This window comes from Cervus elaphus, chromosome 11, assembly GCF_910594005.1.
Source record: "Cervus elaphus chromosome 11, mCerEla1.1, whole genome shotgun sequence".
Classification (NCBI taxonomy): domain Eukaryota; kingdom Metazoa; phylum Chordata; class Mammalia; order Artiodactyla; family Cervidae; genus Cervus; species Cervus elaphus.
In genome coordinates, this window is record NC_057825.1 from 77,183,421 (window position 1) to 77,205,229 (window position 21,809).

The 21,809-nt window shown below is 38.6% G+C and overlaps 1 protein-coding gene across 3 annotated transcripts in view; it reads right to left on the reverse strand.

The window, feature by feature from the left end:
- Positions 1-21,354, reverse strand: part of PPM1B (protein phosphatase, Mg2+/Mn2+ dependent 1B) — a 79,757-nt gene extending 58,403 nt beyond the window's left edge. For 2 of the 3 annotated variants that reach the window (XM_043918122.1, XM_043918121.1), the window contains exon 1: positions 20,912-21,353. The gene's annotated coding sequence lies outside the window, so the exon portion shown is untranslated. Of the gene's footprint in view, positions 1-20,911 lie in introns of all 3 variants that reach the window. The other variant, XM_043918123.1, reaches the window with a different exon arrangement.
- Between the last annotated feature and the right edge of the window lie 455 nt (positions 21,355-21,809).

Consider the following 21,809-nt stretch of genomic DNA (forward strand, 5'->3'; position numbering starts at 1 on the left):
TTTGGAAAACTCAGCAGTGGCCACAGAATTGGAAAAGGTCAGTTTTCATTCCATTCCCAAAGAAAGGCAATGCCAAATAATGTTCAAACTACTGCACAATTGCACTCATCTCACACGCTAGCAAGTAAGGCTCAAAATTCTCCAAGCCAGGTTTCAACAGTACGTGAACCATGAACTTCCATATGTTCAAGCTGGATTTAGGAAAGGCAGAGGAACCAAAGATCAAATTGACAATGTCCACTGAATCATCGAAAAAGCAAGAGAGTTCCAGAAAAACAACTATTTCTGCTTACTGACTACGCCAAAGCCTTTGCCTGAGTGGATCACAACAAACTGTGGAAAATTCCTAAAGATGGGAATACCAGACCACTTTTTATGCCTTCTGAGAAACCTGTATGCAAGTCAAGAAGCAACAGTTAGAACCAGACATGGAACAACAGACTGCTTCCAAATCGGGAAAGGAGTACTGTCAAGGCTGTATATTGTCACCCTGCTTATTTAACTTAAATGCAGAGTACATCATGAGAAATGCTGGGCTGGACGAAGCACAAGCTGGAGTCAAGCTTGCTGGGAGAAATATCAATAACCTCAGATATGCAGGTGACACCACCCTTATGGCAGACAGTGAAGAGGAACTAAAGAGCCTCTTGATGGAAGTTAAAGAGGAGAGTGAAAAAGTTGACTTAAAGCTCAACATTCAGAAAACGAAGATCATGGCATCTGGTCCCATCACTTCATGGCAAATAAATGGAGAAACAATGGAAACAGTGACAGACTTTATTTTTATGGGCTCCAATATCACTGCAGGTGGTGACGTAGCCATGAAATTAAGACACTTGCTCCTTGGAAGAAAAGTTATGACCATCCTAGACAGCGTATTAAAAAGCAGAGACATTACTTTGCCAACAAAGGTCCATCTAGTCAAAGCTATGGTTTTTCCAGCGGTCACGTATGGATGTGAGAGTTGGACTATAAAGAAAGCTAATGTTTTTGAACTGTGGTGTTGGAGAAGACTCTTGGGAGTCTCTTGGACTGCAAGGAGATCAATCCAGTCAATTCTAAAGGAAATGAGTCTTGACTATTCATTGAGAGGACTGATGCTGAAGCTGAACCTCCAATACTTTGGCCACCTGATGCGAAGAACTGATTCAGCTGGAAAAGACCCTGATGCTGGGCAAGACTGAAGGTGGGAGGAGAAGGGGACGACAGGATGACATGGTTGGATGGCATCACCGACTCGATAATCACGAGTCTGAGCAAGCTCCAGGAGTTGGGGATGGACAGGGAAGCCTGGCATGCTGCAGTCCATGGAATCTCAAAGAGTCACAACTGAGCTAATAACTGACTAACTGAAGTTATGTTTAAACTAGGCACAAGACTAAAAATCTGTAATTCAATAGCAGGACAAAAAGAAGCAGGAACAGTATACAAGTTGATTAACTTCATGCTGTAGACTAGACCTAGATCACTGACTAAGCACTCTAAACTTTTAAATACTACTTTGAGATTGAAAATTGATAACCTTTCTGAATCAGATAATCCAGTTTCATCAAGTCTGGAAAATTCTCAGCTATTACCTCTTAACATAATGCATTCTTCCTCAATATAATCCATAGTTCTATTTACTTGCAGTTAAAAGCAAGGACCTAGAGCCAAACTATCTCAATTTGCTTTTATTTCCTACAAAACAGATAACCTTGGTCAAGTTACTTAACCTTAACTCTGCCTCAGTTTCTATAAAACACAGGGAATAAAACCTACCCTCAAAGTGTAACAAGTTAACAAGCACATGAAATACATTGAACAGTGTCTCTTTCTATATTCAGTATTCTCCTATGGGTTATCAAGAAATGTTTCTAAGATGTAGCCAAATATTCTTCACTGCCAGCCTATTGCTAGACACAATGACTACTTTTCACTAGACTATGTCACTAAAGTTAATGACAGTAGTAATAAAATCCCTCATGCTTGAAATGAGGCATGAAGAGTCACATAGTACTAATACCAATCCAGAGCCTTAAAAAGCATATTATTTCAGAAATATCTGCATCAAATACTAAATACTAGTATCTGAATAAGAAGCAAAGGAAGAACACTTTTCTCGTTCACTAAAGACAACATTTGGGTTTTATCCCTTATCCTTCCCTCCAATTTTTAATACTTTTATAACTAAATTCAAAGTTGTCCCTGCCTCCAAGTCAACTTTGGTGAATTGTTAAATGGATGGCATTTGTTTAAGATTTTTATAAAAAATGATATGGAAAGTTCAAAAGGGTCTGAGTAGCTGTTAAATTGATACTTTTAACAGTTTTTATAATACTAGCTGGGTAACTAGGCATTGGGGCTTCCCAGGTGGCTCAGTGGTAAAGAATCCACCTGCCAATGAAGGAAACATGGGTTCAACCCATGGGTTGGGAAGATCCCTCAGAATAGGAAATGGCAACCCACTTCACTATTCTTATTGGGAAATCCCATGGACAGAGGAGCCTGGTGGACTATAGTCCATCACACGGTCACAAAGAGTTGGACATGACCAAGAACCAACTAGCCTTGACCACACCCAGCTCCAGTAATAAAGAGATGTCATGATGAGACCATGCTAGGCAGTTTTAGAATTCCCCCCAAATTTGGAAACTACAGCTTTAGATTAGATTGTGACAATAATTCAGTAAGTCGGATTTTGTGAAATTAATTTATGATAAGTGAAGTTCATCATATATGAGAGTATTTTCGTGTTCAAACTCAAAAGCATAGTTCAGTTCAGTTCAGTCACTCAGTCATGTCCGACTCTTTGCAACGCCATGAACCGCAGCACACCAGGCCTCCATGCCCATCACCAACTCCCAGAGTCCACCCAAACCCATGTCCATCGAGTTGCTGATGCCATCCAACCATCTCATCCTCAGTCGTCCCCTTCTCCTCCTGCCCTCAATCTTTTCCAGCATCAGGGTCTTTTCCAATGAGTCAGCTCCTCACATCAGGTGGCCAAAGTACTAGAGTTTCAACTTCAACATCAGTCCTTCTAGTGAACACCCAGGACTGATCTCCTTGCAGTCCAAGCAACTCTCAAGAGTCTTCTCCAACACCACAGTTCAAAAGCATCAATTCTTCTGCACTCAGCTTTCTTTATATTCCAACTCTCACATCCATACATGACCACTGGAAAAACCATAGCCTTGACTAGACTGACCTTTGTTGGCAAAGTAATGTCTCTGCTTTTTAATATGCTGTCTAGGTTGGTCATAACTTTCCTTCCAAGGAGTAAGCATAGTTAGAGATGTCAAATTTAGGACAACAGTACCAGTTCTTAATCCTTTCCATAGTCCTTCAATAAAGAAAAAGTAGGTAAAAAAATGGAAACAGCTTTGTTGACAGTGGCATTTCACTTTAGCTGCCGATTCAATTAGAAAACAAAAACCCATCACGTTTGGATACCTATGTGCTGCTGTACTAAGTCGCTCAGTCTGTGTCCAACGCTACGCGACCCTATGGACTATAGCCTGCCAGGCTCCTCTGTCAATAAGGAGCAAGAATACTGGAGTGGGTTGCCACGCCCTCCTCCAGGGGATTTTCCCAATCCTCTGGATTTGTATAGTGTCCTCTAAAAATTAGACCACACATGCATCTGAACTGTGAAGAATATACAGTCAGACTATGTCAGACTGTCATCAAACTTTGACAGCAATGCTCTACGCCAGCAAACAGTGATATTTTAAGATATGGAAAGAAAATGTTTCTCATGGATTTTATATATAGCAAAACTAACAGAGTATAGACAAACCTGCATGAACACACAGGAACTCACAAAATACTGTTCCCATGAGGCCTTCCAGGGGAACCTGATTTGAGACAATGACCTAAGCCCATGAGGATGAGGAAGAGTAAGAGGTGAAAAGGTCTCCTGAAGGCAAACAGCTGAACTGTTGCATCAAAGTGCTTAGGAATGACAGAAACCTCATTCCCAATGGCCATCATGACCAGATCCATGAAGCACTGCCTGCCATGACGGGCTGCCAAAAGCTAGAAATGCCAGATTCTTCGGAATCAAAGGTACAATTATGGGTCAGAGCATCTGCAGTTATGCCCTCTCTGTTAAATCACCACTCTCCCTCTCAAGCGTTTACATTAAAAAAAAAACAAAACCCACACGCAGTATGGGCGTTAACACAAAGTAAACAAATTCAAATGCCAGCTCAACCACTTTCTGTGCCACCCTGACCTAATTATTTAATTTCCTCAGAGCCGTGACGCATTCATCTAAGAGAGGAAGAGTAATAAAACACCTGTATCATAGAGCAGCTGTAGTAACCAAATGAGATAGTGCAGGTTAACTGCACGGTCAGTCCCTGGCATAATGTAAGTGCTTCATTAAAAGTATTAGCTATTATTACCATTATAATTCACAAATCATACTTTAGTCTATCATAAGCACTCTAACACATAAATTAAATCAGATATACTGAAATTTTAAAAAAGTATAGTTTATATCCCAGATCAATAATATATAAATTGACATGAGAAACTATTTGATATAAGAGAATTATTGCCCTAATATACTGATGTCTCAAGTTTTTCCAACTAGGCTGAACTATACTATCTAAATATTCTTTAAGTGCTTTTTTCATTTCTGAAATCCTTTCAATGACTTCTGAAACCAGCAAACCATAAAAAAATTTTTTAATAAACTATATATTATCAGAACATTTCAGTTGATATATACACACACGTTTACTTCTATTTCTGATGTAATAACAACCACTGCATTTATCTGAATTACCTTCTCATATGGATAACTCCCTGTCAGCGCACATGAAGAGGTAACATCAGTGTTAGCTTTACTGTCAAAAATCAGGTCAAGCTCACTTCACTATGAAAACCTGGGATTAGAGTCCAATCCATAAAGTTCCATTCTGTGGCCCAACTTATCCTTGTTGCTGAAGACCTCTGGCTGCTGCTGTTTTATGTATAATAAAATGTACCCATTTTATATATACAGTTTGATGAGCTGTGACAAGCATATACACTTGAGTAACCACCGCTATATACAATAAAGGTACAGAACATTTTTACCTCACCAAAAAGTTCCTCTGTGCCCCTGTGAGGATAATTCCCCCATCACCTCTAGACTTAGGTAAACACTCATCTGCTGTCAGGGTGCTTCAGCCTTTTCTAAAATTTCATGTACACAGAATCATAGTACATACTCCTTTGCATCTGGCCTCTTTCACTTAGCATGTTTCAGAGATCCATCCACATTGTCGTTACATTAGTTTCTTTTAATTGCTTCCTTGGCTTTTGAAAATTTTCAGCCCTAACAGACTTGAAAAAAGGCTGAGGCAAAGCCCAAAGAAAGTAGTTTAGGCCAGTATAAAGAACACACTACCAGGTACCTGCATGTGTCCATTAAAAGCTTGATATTACAAGGTAAAAGCATTTTCCCTTTGAACCCTAAGACTATAATTTTCGGCTCATGTTGCTAAAATCAGAAGTTGCTCATGTCCTACCTGTATTTGACTACCTGAATAATGAAACCAGAGCTAAAGGTAGCTTGGACTTTGTCATGATTTTATATTTGTTCATTTTACTCCATGACTGACTTCAAACATACTGACAGAAATGACCTTTCTTAACTCCAGCAAAGCAGCTCAGGAATAACGTAACTGCTCTTCCTAATTCCAAAGGTTTTTCAATTAGCAATGACAATAAAGTAAGGTCAGGGCTATATGATTTAACTTCCAATTGTTCTTTGTCTTCCCCTCTATCCTAAATAAATGACTTCAGGCTATAAAAGTAGAAGAAAAAAAAAATCCAACAGCAAAGGTTTCAAGAAGTTTTTGGAGAAATTTTCATTTGTAGGTTGGGTTATATAATCCTTTTAGTGATCTATTTATGAGAAGTTAGTGAGGTGGAATAGATAAGACTCTAAAGTACAGTCATAGTCCTAATATCCACCAAAGTGAATTTACTTTACCCTGCAGCACGGTTAGATTATGAACAACTTATCTAGACTGTTTCACATAATATTCCTGGCAAAAACAACTCAAACACTGATGTTTTGCTTGGTAGAATCAGCTCCCATTTAAAAGACTTACTAGTTCATACATACAACAGTCTGGTCCTAATAAACTGTGGAAAGCTCTTAAAGAGATGGGATTACCAAACCATCTTGCCTGTCTCCTGAGAACTCCTGAGCGCATAATGAGAAATGCCAGGCTGAATGAGTTACAAGCTGGAATCAAGACAGGCAAGAGAAACATCAACAACCTCAGATATATGGATACCACTCTAAAGGCAGAAAACCAAGAGGAACTAAAGAGCCTCTTGATGAAGGTGGAGGAGGAGACTGAAAGAGTTGGCTTAATACTAAATACTAAAAAAAACCAAAAACTAAGATCATGGCATCCGGCCCCATTAGTTCATGGCAAATAGAGGGGGAAAAGGTAGAAGTAGTGACAGATTTCCTTTTCTTGGGCTCTAAAATCACAGTGGATGGTGACTGCAACCATGAAATCAGAGGATGTTTGCTTCTTGGCAGGAAAGCTATGACAAACCTAGACAATGTGTTGAAAAGCAGAGACACTACTCTGCCGACAAAGGTCCATGTAAGTCAAGGCTATGGTCTTCTCAGTGGTCATGTAAGGTTGTGAGAGCTGGACTGTAAAGGGAGCGGGCCAAAGAATTGATGCCTTCAAACTGTGGTGCTGGAGAAGACTCCTGAGAGTCCCTTGGACAGCAAGTAGATCAAACCAGTCAATCTTAAAGGAAATCAACCCTGAATATTCATAGGAAGGACTTATGCTGAAGCTGAAGCTCCAATATTTTGGCCGTCTGATGCGAACAGCTGACAAACTGGAAATGTCCCTGATGCTGGCAAAGATTGAAGGCAGAAGGAGAAGAGGGCGTCAGAAGTTGAGATGGCTGGATGGCATCACTGATGCAATGGATGTGAATTTGGGCAAACTTTAGGAGATGAGGAGGGACAGGGAGGCCTGGCATACAGAAGTTCATGGGATCGCAAAGAGGTGGACACGACTGGGCGACTGAACAATGACTGGTCCTAAAAAGGAGGCTTCGCAAGATAAGCTACTTTGTGACACTTCACGCTACTGAAAATGCCACCCTTTCTGAAACTCTTGACACTTCTGTTGACTCTGAAAACACTCAAATTCAAAATACAACCATTCATGTTCATTCTTTTTCCTTCAGCTTCCTAAATTCAAGAGGGAATTGGGCCCCCCAAAACATGAAGTAGTCTTCAACCCAAAACACAGTATCTGTCCTCTGATCCAATCTCACTGCTTCAGCTATCACTCCTAGGTTGACTTCTCAGGTGAATTTTAGTGCAGATTTTAATTAAAATATGTTTGCACATATTTCTTCAAACATAACCAAAATCTTCATCTCTGCCACCAAAACACCTTCATATCCCAAACTACTATCTGTATTAACTACCTGTTAATCTACCTATTTGTAATCCTTCTTTTTTATTAACTGGGGCTAGAAACCATAAACCTTTTATATAAATTCAACTACTTCAACACCTCATCCCACCACATTTTCCATTTAAGTGTATCACTTACCCTCCAATCTTAAGCCTTTAATATAACCTGTTCTCTGGATTATCTCACAGCTTCCTAATTGGTCTCCCTGACTTCATCTCCCCTTCCTTCCATCCACTTTCCATATTACTACCAATTTGATTTCCTTAAAACATACCTTAACTGTCCCAAAAAAATACAGTTTCTTCCCACTTCCCAACTAAAATTAAGTATGAAATATCCAGTCTGGAACCTTCTTCTCTAATCTGCCTGCTGAGGACTTACACAGATCAAGTATATCATGCTTATTCCTACCTCATGGTCAATTTGCCCTACCTTCTTTAACTAAGACAACCAGATCATTCAGGGTAACTATGAAATAATACTTCCTTGATGCTTTCTCCAACCCTTCATTCCACCATCTCACCATTCTTATACAATCATCCATATTCCTTTTAACATTTTTGCCTTTCTTATCTCCTCTCATATCCTAACTTGTGACCCTGGCAACTAACAGGGGTTGAGTAAAAAAATGTATTAAGTTAAAAGATACTCCTGTGATACTCCTGTAAGAAAAGATTCCAAGGTAGCCATTCTAACATTCATAAAAATATTTTATCAAAAGACTAACTAACCCCTGTCATCTATTGTAGCATTTATAAAGTACAAGCAGTTCTGGATTTTCAGCAAATTTACTTTTGGTGTTTCACATTTAAGGTGTTAGTCGCTCAGTCATGTCCAACTCTTTGCAACCCCATGGACTGTATGTAGCCGGTCAGGTTCCACTGTCCCTGGGATTCTCCAGGCAAGAATACTGGTGTGGGTTGCCATTTCCTTCTCCAGGGGATCTTCACATTTAAAGCACCCAGTCAATTACACCCACTTAACTGCAGACAGAGGGCATGCTAATGAATTTGTCACCTGGTTTTTTTTCAGATGCAGCATATAAAGAAGCCTCAAGTCCCTACCTCAGTGGAGCCCTATAGCCTTTTTTTCCCCCCAGGGTTCAAATATTTTATTGATTATGTGATTATGTGTCTCTCAAATCTCCTTTAACATTCCCACTCCATCTCCATTTATGTTTGCAGCTTTTTTTTTTCCCCCGAATTATTTTTTTTTTGAGAACATCTTTAACTCTAGACCAGAATCCATTCAGGCTAGTTCTTCCTAGAGTCCTTGAGGTTACAGTTAAGCAAAGAAGAAGCAAGACTAAAAGATTAAGCTGGACAAAGGAAAGGAAAAGAAATACAAAGGATTATTTAGGTGTAAAGCAATCACCCCATCCCCCTTTTCTCCCTCATACGTGCTAAGTCACTTCGGTCGTGTCCAACTCTTTGCGACCCTATTGACTGTAGACTGTGCCAGGCTCCTCTGTCCATGGGATTCTCCAGCCAAGAATACTGGAGTGGGTAGCCATGCCCTCCTCCAGAGGATCTTCCCAACCCAGGCATCACACTTGCGTCTTTTCTATCTCCCACATTGGTAGGCGGGTTCTTTAGCACTAGCACCACCTGATAAGCGTTCAAATACTACTCTTCCGAGCATCCACTTCAATCCAAATATTTTTGGAGTCATTTGAAAACTAGCTTTATGTTAAAATGTTTAATGTGAAAAAAAAAAAAAGTTTAATGTGTCCTTTTATAGAGACACTTATCTAATTAATCTGTAAAAACTCTGAAAACACAATTGACAAAATTACCAGCATTCTAGTGGCAAAGTATACCCATATTTACACCTATAAAATTTTGTCATTAAGAAAAAAACCAGGAAAATAGAAAATAGGGCAAATGAAAACAGTAAATACACAGAAGGGGAAATTTAAATGGCCAATAAACATATGAGGATGTTCACCCTCACAAATAACAGGAAATACAAAATTAAAGTTATAATGAAATATGGCGGGGGCGGGGGGGGGGGGGGGGTGATTCTTAGTCCCGAATGGAGACTTAGTCCCGATGCAGAGCTGTGCTAACAGCTACTAACCACTGATGACTAGCGAGAATCTGAAGTGTGGCTAACCCAAATTGAGACGTGCTGTTAAATATAAAATATATGCCACATTTTTATGATTTACTAGAAAAGAGAATGCAAAAATATCATTAATTTTATTGTTTATATACTGAAATGTTATTTTTTATATAATGATTAAATAAAATACATCACTGAAACTGACTTCACCTTTTTTGTTAATGTAATGACTAGAAAATTTTAAGTTACATGTATGACCAACATTATATTTATATAAGGCAGCACTGACATTGACATGAAATGAACTGAAAGTTGCTCGGTCATGTCCGACTCTTTGTGACCCCATGGACCATACAAAACTCTCCAGGCCAGAATACTGGAGTGGGTAGCATTTCCCTTCTCCAGGGGATCGTCCCAACCCAGGGACCGAAACCAGGTCTCCTGCATCACAGGCAGACTCTTTACCAGCTGAGCCACCAGGGAAGCCCTAGAGCAACAGAAACCGGAGTTTTATATCCCACTGGCCAGAGTACAAATTGGTGCAGCCACTTTGGAGAGAACTTGGGAAATATCTAGGTAGGTTATAAGATAAGAATAACCTACAATTTAGCAACTATACTCCTAACTTTGTTTTCTAGAGAAACTTTAACAGATATATATAAAAAGATGTAATTTATGTTTCGGCACAATTGTATACATATGCAAAGTAATCCCAAACGTTCATGCTTAGACATTAGACAAATGTGTTATAATCACACAATGGGATACAATGCAACACTATTTAAAACGAGGACTAGATCAACAAGGAAGAACTCTGCAGAAATGTTAAGTTAAAAAAGGTTAATTGTATAAAAAGACATTCCATATATAATTATATACAGAAACTACAAAATCTCTTAAAACAGTTCTATATGTTAGTTACACACAGATACATATATACATGGAAATTGTATATGCAAGAGAAGGCACAACATTCAAGACAGTGGGAAGGAAAGGATGGTATCCAGGAAGACTATAGAAGGGCTTCAACTGTATCAGTAATGTTCTACATCGTAAACTAAAGCTGCACAGTGGGTACTTTGGGGTTCTTCATTCTATGTCTGAAATATTCATTTTTTAACATATGATTTCATATACTATGTATAGGACCATAACCAGATATACTTTATGCTTTGGGGGGACATAAGCAAAAACTTCACAATTTCAACCATGTGAAAAGCAATTATACCTTGAATAATACATCAGGATGCAGGAGAGGCAACATATAAACACCAGATTTATACCACTACTAACAACATGATGAGAAAAAGGAGAATACAAACCAGGGGGTCAGCAAACTTATTCTATAAAGCACCAAACAGTAAATATGTGGAGCTCTGCAGGGCCATATGGTTTGTGTCACAGCTACTCAACTCTGCCACTGTAGTGGGAAAGTAGGGAAACAGTATGTAAACAAATGAGCATGGCTGTGTTCCAATAAAACTTTATTTATGGAATCAGGCAGCAAACCAAATTTGGCCAGTAAGCTATGGTTTGGTAATCCCTGTTCAGATCTATCTTTTAAAAAGATATCAATAAACCCATTAAGTCAAAGTCTGAAGGAGAAAGATTTCTACAGTAACAAAATATGCCATGAATTACCTGGTAATCTCAAAAGAGAAAATGTTTCTTGTCCAGGGAGGCATTGAACAATCACCACCTTAACCCAGCCATCAAACTTAGCACCACAAATAGTGCCGCCAATCATTCTGTAATACTTCGTGACGTGATGTAACACAAAGCAGCATCACCTATGAAGTATCATGGCCAAATGTTTAACCTGAACCTAACACAGTCTTCAGTGAAGTTTTAAACAATTTTCAAAGAAACAATCAGAGAAATTCTGAATACTGGACATTTTACAAAATAATTGGTCTCTTCAGAAACTCACTTTTTAAAACTAGTGCTTAAATTTAAAAGAGAATTGAGATACAACAGCAAATGCAATGTAATGCAAGATCCTTCACTAAACCTTGGTGTGGAGAAGAAAAAACCTACAGAAGACATTCTGACTGAGGATTACATGACTTCTAGGGATTAGATAACCATGCTATGCATGATATAAGTATATTTTAAGTATAAAGGAAATGTCATTTTTTGGAAATTCATACTTAAGTATTTAGGGGTGAAATGACATGATGTTTCTAATATATTTTTAAACGGTTCAGCAAGATTATGGATGAAGCAAATATGGCAAAAATATAAAATACCACTGAATTTAGCTGGTGGTATATGGGGGCTTCCCTGGTGGCTCAGACAGTAAAGAAACCACCTGCAGTGCGGGAGACCCGGGTTTGATCCCTGGGTCGGGAAGATCCCCTGGAGGAGGGAATGGCAACCTACCCCAGCATTCTTGCCTGGAGAATTCCATGCACAGAGGAGCCTGGGCAGGTTACAGTCCCGTGGGGTCGAAAAGAGTTGGACACGACTGAGCAACTTTCACTTTCACATGGGAACTCAGTGTACTGTTACAATATTCCATAGGATTAAAAATTTCCATAATACAAAGGCCAAAATGAGATGGGAGTATATATTTATTACATTTTTTCATCGATCTCCTCTGCAAATATTAGTCTTAAGTTTCAGTAAAAGTTCTTAAGGTTGTAAACTTTCCTAAAGTTCACAACCCTGATGCTTTTCCTTTTAAGCATCTGATTTCCAAAAGTGAGAACAAAGCAAATTACAAGGTAAGACAATCTAATTATACTGCCATTTGACTTTTTATACATTTCATAAGGATTCTTAATATATAAAATACACTTCAGTTCAGTCGCGTCCAACTCTTTGCGACCCCATGGACAGCAGCAGGCCTCCCTGGCTATCACCAAATCCTGGAGTTTACTCAAACTCATGTCCATTGAGTCGGTGGTGCCACCCAACCATCTCATCCTCTGTTGTCCCTTTCTCCTCCCGCCTTCAATCTTTCCCAGCATCAGGGTCTTTTCCAGTGAGTCACTTCTTCGCATCAGGTGGCCAAAGTATTGGAGTTTCAGCTTCAGCATCAGTCCTTCCAATAAAATACACTTAGTTCCTTTATAGCATCTTTACTTTTCACCATGTATGACAATTCATATACACAGTTACTCCCTTCCTCATCCCACACACGGCAGACTGATAATCTTTGTCCCCCAAAGTATCACATGGCAGACTGGTAATCTTTGTCCCCCAAAGTATCTAACGATAGCAGACACTATTTATGTACTAAACAAAAACTGAAGAGCAGGAAATCTGTGTTCATACCTTTAACACATTAAGCATCAAGTTCTTGAGAAGGAATGCAAACCTTCCTTCCCTCTTCTTACTCTATCCTCCTCCCCCTAAAAGATATTGTTTTTGTGGGAAAATGTATTCAACAAATGTTTATATAATAGAGATAAATGGATAAATCTCCACACAAAACATAGTTATCTTTATGTAGCTTACACTTTGGAAGAAAATGACAATCTTAAAACTGAGCTCTAAATTTAAGAATCAAAAGGACCTCAAGACATCATATGGTCCAGCTCTCTACCTTAACTCAAAAACATTACAGTCCAGATTAAGGCCACTGAATCCAAGAAAGAATATATAACTCACAAAGTCACAAAATCATTAAAAGGTTCAGTAGGAATCTCAAACAGGGCCTTCCGCCTTCTGATTTACCAATATCATTTAGAAGCTGTAGTAATAGCAGTTATAGCAATAAGAGAAAGCACTCAAATTATAACATTCCAAGGCTCCATGGTAACGACTTCACATGGAATAGTCCAACTCAACAATTTTATGAAATATCCTCACTGTACGAAAGAGAAAACTGAGGCTTGGAAACATTAAGTAATTGCTTTAAGTTATCCCATCTATAGAATGGTGGAAGAGGGATTCAGATTTAAGCATTCTGACTTTATAGAGTCTATGCTTCCTATCACCTTCCTTCCTTTGGAAATCTTTCCAAGAAACATAACCCCTATTAGTACAAAGGTTTCTTACACTTAATACACACCTACAAACATATACAAGTTAACAGTACCAAGCATCGGACAGCATTACCTAAAAGCATAGAGTAGCAAAAACTCAGAAATACGTATCTAAATCTTTTGCAAAGATGCCTCACACACATTTGTGAAAGTCATTCTCATCTAGTTCTGTGGATGTAGACCAGTTTTCATTCTTAAGTGACTTAAGAATTTTACCATTACCAGAGGCATTACTTTCAAATAACAGAGTTAAGGCCTAAAAACACTCTTAACAGCATCACTGTTTGGTCAGCACCTCTGACCATCTCTGAAATATAGTCCTGAAGCTACTGCTTATCCAGCATCTCCCAAACTTTGGTACAAATATTACACACCAACTAACCATCACACTTATTTTTACCTTGTTAGTTTTCAGCCCCCTTAAATCCCAGGATCAATGTTATTCTAACCAGCTATCATTAACTATGCATCTCTACTCCTTTATATTCAATACCTTATACCTGACTCCATAACAGCCATGTAATTAATATATATCCAAACAAAAACAGAAAACCTACCTACATGAATTCCACTCTATAGGATGGTCATAAAGTCTGAAAACATAGGTATTATGTTAACATATTCTATAACATCAATAAACCATTTACTGTGTATGGTTTTTTACTGTTGTTTCCAGATTTGGTGGCCAACCTGTACTTAAAAAAAAGCAAGTAAGCAAAGACAGAGGCAGAAAGAGCAACATAAATCAAAAGCCCAACAGCAAATAAACTGAACTAAAATACAAACCTATCACTGAGAAAAAGACTCAAGATGTTAAGAGTAATACCATGTTAAATCATCACTAATCCTTAGAAGCCTCTACTTCCCTTACAAACAAGTCAGATTTTATAAAACAAAAACAAAATGAAAGTATAACTGAATCTACTATGTCTTAAGCTAAAAGTTACTATTTCACTTTCACATTCTGATTCAAAACACTCCAGAACAGTTGAATAGAAAGAAGCTAAACTCAATTTCCTTACATTTAGGACCTAGAATCACCAACACCTTAATTAAGTTCTGAATTATATAAACAAACCCAATTATAAAAGATAATTTTAGAAATCAAGTAAGGTTATTTTTGTTTCATTTTTCAGTCTAAAATATAGACACTCAAAGATGTCCAGATGTTGAACAGCTTAATGAACCTTGTCTGAATTACAGCCTTAAATTTAATATATTCAAAAGTTCAAGTTCTGCACATTGGAGTTTTGATAAAAGTGATAAATACAGTTACAAAAATACACTAAAAGTGAAACCAGTACTCTGAAGGCTTATTCGGGTGTTATAAAGGGAGTCTCTTAGGTCATGAATGGAACTAGTGTTCATTTTCATATTGGAGCACTGAAATAAACACAAGTTGATTTGCTTTAAAATAAAAAAATCAATCTCAATTCACTGCAGCAAGCAAGATCACATGAGACTCTGACGGAATGACTCATAAATGAGAGCAAAAAACAATTATGCATTAAAACAAAAACAAGCATCAAAGATCTCTCATGCTTATCTTTAAAAGTGTGCAATGTTTTGTGTAAACTCAAGAAGAGACTTCTTTACCAAACTGGATCATCACTAAAACAAGCTATAAACAGAAAGTAGAAAACTAAGCACCTGCTTCATCTCTTAAGTGCAACAGGACATCATCATGCAGAAACTTACAAGGCAGGAAAACAAAGGCACAACTTCAAGTAATACATAAACAACTATGGAATTAAGGGATGCAGTTCGATATATGGGGCAATTTGAGAACAATAAACTAAGAGATGGATTGACTCCATGAGCTAACCTCAACAGAACTGTTAACTAACTAGAGACAGATTAGCAGTCACAAATCAGTGACAGTATTTCAGACACTACTGGCCAACCACTAATCTTTCAACTATGTTCACAAAAGAAGAGAAAAAGGAAAGGGGTCTTTTTCAAACACAAATAAGAACATATATTTTATAGGAACATCCCAAGTTACTTTAACTAGACTTGTTAAAAGCCCTGTTTACCCTTCTCCCACTATTCAATCTTCTCTCCCATTCTCCTGTCCAAGAACTCCCCTATCCAAGATTGGACAGTAAATGGTGTTTTCCCCAGCTTCCCACATGCCTAATGTAGGAATCACTTTTTTTTTTTTTATCTTTGGCTCACATTTTAATCTTAGGTACAACACTATTTCCCCCTTCCTACTTCCTCTTTTCATATTCCAGTTTTTGTCCAGTTATAGAAAACCTCCTCTTCCTTCTTTCTTGTTAAAAATAGTAAAGCTCTAATCACAGCTTTTAAGCAAAGTGTAGAAAACATCACACATGCCAAATCCCACTCATAATTCAAGTCATCCACAAAGGAAGCACAGTTGTAAACTAAGGAAGAGTTTGTCATCAGAACGTAAGATCTCTGCGGGCAAGGATTTTGTCTGTTTTGTTGGGACTCCTGCCTGGAAAGTAGAAAATGGCAACCCACTCCAGTATTTTTGCCTGGAAAACTCCATGGACAGAGCAGTCTGGCAGGCTGCAGTCCACGGGGTCGCATAGAGTCAGACAGCAGTGAGCGCACACGAGAGCGCAGGGGAGCCTACAGACTAGATACTATTAACGTCTACCAATTTTTTTACTTCTCACTGGCTTGGTAACCTAAAGTAAGTAAAAGCAACAGGAAGCTCCTCATATCTAAATTTTATCTCCCTTACATTCTATCTTTTTAGAGTTGCTTTATTTCCTCTTTAAGAGACTAAGAAGGGCCACCTGTGTTCAATAGGTAACGCCAGTTCGTTAACTCAAGTATTGTTTTAATCTGAAGAAGGAAAAACTCTCTGCCAAGTTTAAGCACCTACGAGTTATATGAACACTCTTAGATTCTCCTGCTCATAAGAATATCTATTAACCATCCCTTTTCAAGGTTAGGAGTGCAGATATATACCTACATCAAGAAAATGCCATTATATTTAAGAATCAGTAACATTACTCTCAAGCTTTTAAAAGTGCTTTGAAATCCTTCAGAACTTCACAAATTTATCAAACCTATTTCTCAGGTATGTACTACTTATCAAACAAAATCCATACACCTGGTTTTTTTCTTGTATAATAAATTCAATTATACCTAATGACATAACTACATTTGACAAGTTTTCCATGAAAAGGTTTTTCATGTTTTTCATACAAATGCACTTTTCATTTACCAGCAATTTTGAAGTGGAGGTCATTCTACAGAGATTAAAAGCAGAGCCAGACAGACACAGGTCTGACCCTTCCTAAATGACTATCAGTAATTGGTCCCATCTCTAAAAGTGAGACAAGTTCCTTAATATTAAATAGAAATCTTCCAATGTTTCTCTCTCCTCTAAACATCAGACCATGTTTTAATATCTTCTTTTGTTCAAAAGCATGCAAAGCACGTTTTCCAACTAGTAGTATGTCTCTAAACTTTAAGATCTTTAATTTTCAAGAAATCAATTTAAAGCCAATAAACATAATCTTGATATTTCAACATACTCCAAAAGAAAACTCTGAATCCATTTTCACATAAGTTTACCATTATACTTATTAAGTCATAAAAGCTTTAAATTGGCAAACTATGCTTTAAATGTTACAAACCAATTAAATGTTTAATTATAAGAAGTTAAAATGCTACACTTGACTGTTAAACCACTGGGTTCCAAAGTTAAATAAGTTATTATGAAGTGTACATATGTTACGGTATAGAAGATGTGGTCAGAAGCTAGCTGTAGAAAAAGAAAAAAACTTGAGAAATTCTGTATCATGACAACTATAATTCAGAGCAAAATGTTTATGTCTGTTATTAACATTAAGGGTAGAAATAAAACACTCTGAAAACTGGAAAAAAAAAAAAAAAGGTATAAGCTACCATATGTACTTGTTTCCTAGGTTGTTAGATGATATTAAAAACTGAATCTCAAAATCATCATAAAGTCTGATAAACGAAACTACAGTAGACAGACTACACTTTTGAAAGTTTTTAGCAAGAATTCAGTGAAGACTTATTTTCATAACACTGATTCGACTACTTGATCAAATCATTCTAAATGGTGGTGGTTTGGGGACAAACCAGAGAAAACGCTGAAAAGTGTAACTCAAGTCAAATATACACAAGGAGGTCAAATCACCTTAGAAATATTTCATTTGAAAAAAGATTCCAAAATGGCTAATCAGAGATATCAGCATACTTAAATTAGTTTAAAACACTGAAAGTTATTTTATTTTAAATCAAAGTTTTGATGTAAAGAAGTACCTAAAACAAGAATAAAATTAAATGGATATTGAACTCCATGTATCTTTTTCTTCACCTATACTTGTGAGGTCAGCTGCTAGAAGCTGATGACAAGCTCTGTCATTCTGTAAATTTTATTATGACAATCAAAGCAAAAACTATAAAAATCAATACTTCCCAATCTACAATATTTTATCTTGACTGTTAAGTTTGAGCACAGGTCAGCAAGATGGGTGGTAATCTAGATTACACTTCTGAGGTTTTCTCAATTTCCCGGAATCTTATCTCAAATTCCCAATTAATCAATCCTCCTAATTCACAATTCTGATAGAATATATAAAATACATTCTAAAATAAAACATTAAAGTTGCTAAAATAAATTCAGTATTTAGTTTCAATCCAAATTCTGAAATTAGCTAAGGAAAAAATTAAACAATCAGCTACAGTGTGAAAAAAATCACTGAAAATCTGTATTTCCCCCAAATCCTCTTACTGCTCACTGTAATTTTAAAACAAGTATTAATTGAAAATTTTGGAGTTTGAAAAACTTGTAACTCTTAGAACTCTGAAACTCAGTTTTTTGTCAACTAGTTTCTGCTTAAAATCAGTGAACTGTAACAGTCATATTTCACAGAAAAGTAAAATACTATGAGTTTTATTATAATAAATTAATTTTATTCACACTATTAATATCTTATGAAGAACTATTGTAGAGTTAGGGTCATACTATTTTATTACTTTCTATGTTATATGTCAAAAAATATTTCTAAATAATTACATGTAGTATACAAATATTCATATTCATATATGTAGACAAAATGTGTAACTAACACCAATGAGTTCGTGTGTGTGTCTGTGTTAAGGGGGAACATTCACTCCCAGTATCATGTGTAATAAATGTTTACCAATCCACCTACAAGGACATGTTTGCAATTCTTCCATTACAGGCTCAGCCAATTTTTAATGAAACACTAAGACTGCTAAACAATCCAATGGCAAATTCTACTCTTCCATGAATGCCAAGAGAGAGTCTATCCACACAACATTTTAATTCAAAGGACTCCATAAAAAAATTGTGTAAGAAAATAAACTGTCAATGAGAGCCACTTTTTCTGACCTTGTCAAGTTGTGAACTGAGGTGCTCTTATTTTAGACACTATCCCACTTCTTCAAATGATGTACTCTTAAAGGATTTGATAATTACATGTGAATTACTAACAAAAAATAGTATTTACTGACCTAGCAGACAAATTGAAAAGGCTTTCACTTATTCCTCAAGTCTTTACAGAAAATCAGACACCCAGTATAAGAAAACAGGTGTTGAAAGCTCTGTTGGTCACATCTAAGAGAAGAATCACAACATGATCAAATCTAAAGGATAACATCCAAGAAACTGGAAATCTTAACAGTTATGAAAGATTAAATAAAAATACTATTATTCCATATTGACAATGCAACATAAAGAAACACTGCAGAAACTGTGGTAAGAGTTTGAGAGCAAAAATAAATGATGAGAAAACACAAACGACCATTAAAAAAAATAGACAAAGAAGCCACTGAGAGAAAGCAGCACAGTAAAAATCAGGATTATCCCTGAAAATCTGTTGACTAACAAAATCTGTTCAAATACTAAATAAAAGTGCTATTGAAACAACCCATTGTCCATTTAAGAAGCCTACAAAATTATTCCTTTAATAAATTATCACTATTCAATAGTGTAATTTTAACTATATTTTTTAAAAGGCTGTACACTTGGAAAAAACTACTATAATAATAATTAGACCTGTTTATTTAGAAATGCACTATTTAAAAGTAGGCCAACAATAGTAACTTTGCTATTGCACAACAGAAAAAGTAAATGAAATAACGTCCATTAAGCATTCAGTGTTGGTGGCATACTTTTCCATCCACTGGAACATACTGGCTTGCACTATCTACCCTGAACAATTTACCACTTCTACATCCATGCAGTAGCGCAAATAAAATGAGTTCCTGTGTTAATCCCGCAATAAACCTCGGTACTTCTCACATCACAGGAGTTGTAAACGATTGTTAACCGAAAAAGAATGTTTTTCCTAAAATAGCTACATAACACTGAGACTACTCAAATTCCTAAATAATCCTTTTTACAAGACTCCCGCCAACTTTATTTTGATACATTAAACATGTGGAGCCTATTTTAAAGGGTAGTTAGCAGTCCCTTCATCAAAACAGCTTCCTAGTTGTTGTTATGTCTTCTTTCTAAAGTTTCCAAGTTGTTTTTAAGCCAACTTGAATACTGATGAATGTGAGTCGCTATTAAACGCTTAAAATGGGCAAATGTTCTAGAGCTAGTCAATCTGACATTGGAGGTCATGCAACTTGAAAAATGAAATACTACTTCCAACACTCACTGAGCTCTTCATTTTTAAAAGAACCTCAGGGCTATTTCCACACTCTGTATTTAAAAACACAATTTTTTAAAAAGGATGTTAGGCTCGGTTAATTAAGAAACTGATCTGCCGCTTAAAACTGTTGAGTCTATTATTAATGGGCCTCTGGTAGATATGGAATACTGACGATAGTAGCTTCACTGGTAAAAAGATAGACATCCGAAAAGGACTGCTGGGCAAAGCAGGGAAGGAAGCCCGGAGTCGGCTGAGAAGAGAAAGAGAAACGACTTAAAGTCACTAAGGAAAAAGGAGGTGGTGAGACGCAGAGACAGAAGAGCGAGAAAGAAGATTTAACAAGGAAGTGAAGTGGAGCGCAAAGGGCAGAAGCTAATGAGGAAACAAATGGGAAAAGGTAGTGTTTTCATATAGGCATGCACCAGGAAGGAACGAGTTAAGGCCTGGAGTAGCCCCACTGCTTTCAGATGATAGAGATGCTCGCAGAGAACAGGAACAAGCAGTTTACTTTCAGACGTTGAAGCAAACTAAAATTCTCGGCCCCGAGCCTCTCCCAGCCTCGGACAAGCGCGGAGGCGGCGGCTGGGGAAGGGGCCTAGCCAGGAGCCAGGCCCGGCGTACCGCTCCCCCGGGCTCCGCGGCCCAATAAAAGAGACGAAGATTAGGCGGGCAGAGATCCCAGCCGAGGCTCGGCGGCACCCCGAAAACGGTCCGGGGCCTCCGAGGTGTCCGCCAGCCGTTTCCCCTTCGGCGGGTCGCTCAGCGGCCTTACCTGGGGCGAGGGAGGGAGGCGAGGTCTAGGGCGTCCGCTCGCGACCGCCGCAGAGCCCCCCTGCTGCACTCAGCCCAGGCTTCCAACGGAGGCGCAACCCTGCCTCAGCCGCCGCTTCCCGCTCGGGGTCTCGGCCACCGCCTCCGCCGCCTCCGGGGCTGTTTACACCCTCGGGCCCCGCACGCCGCCGCCGCCGCCGCTGCCGCCTTCTCTCCACCCTAGCGCCGCTGCCGATTCGGCCGCCGCCACCTCCTCCGCCGCAGCCTCGTCTCTCTGGAGCATCTTCCAGCCACCAAACCCTGAGAAACAGAGACTCCAGCCGCGCCGGCAGGAAACTCCCCCGCAACTGCTAGGGGGACGAGGCGGTCAGAGCACCGGCGGCTTTTCCGCCATTGAGCACCAGCCGCTCCGCTCCTTCTGCAACCCCCTCCCCGCACCCTGTCCTACCCCGCCCCTCGAAGAGCCCCGCCCCCGTTCCCACCCATTGGGACGCCGTGCGGCCTCTCACTGAAGCCGGTTGGCTGGCCGGCCCGTCAATCACCGCCCTCCCAGTCCGGCAGCCCCAGTACCTCCGTCCTTAGTTTTCCCCGCCCACAAGGCCCCGCCCCTGGGTTCTTAATTTCCCATTGGACACAAGTGACCATCTTCAATTGGCAAGGTTAGCTATCCATCAAACACCGCCCACTGAGTGAAACCCAACCCTTCATTACCCTTTACTTCATTCAGCCCCGCCTCTGCTATGCCTCCCAGACGTCAGGACCAACCCACGCTAACAGCCATAAGTAGAGACCGTCGTCAATCAAGTAACGCCCACCTGCGCTCTGCCTCTCAGAGCCCAGACCCTAGTGATTCACTTTTCTTATTGGCCCAAATGGTGGCCCGAACTTTCAATCATTGG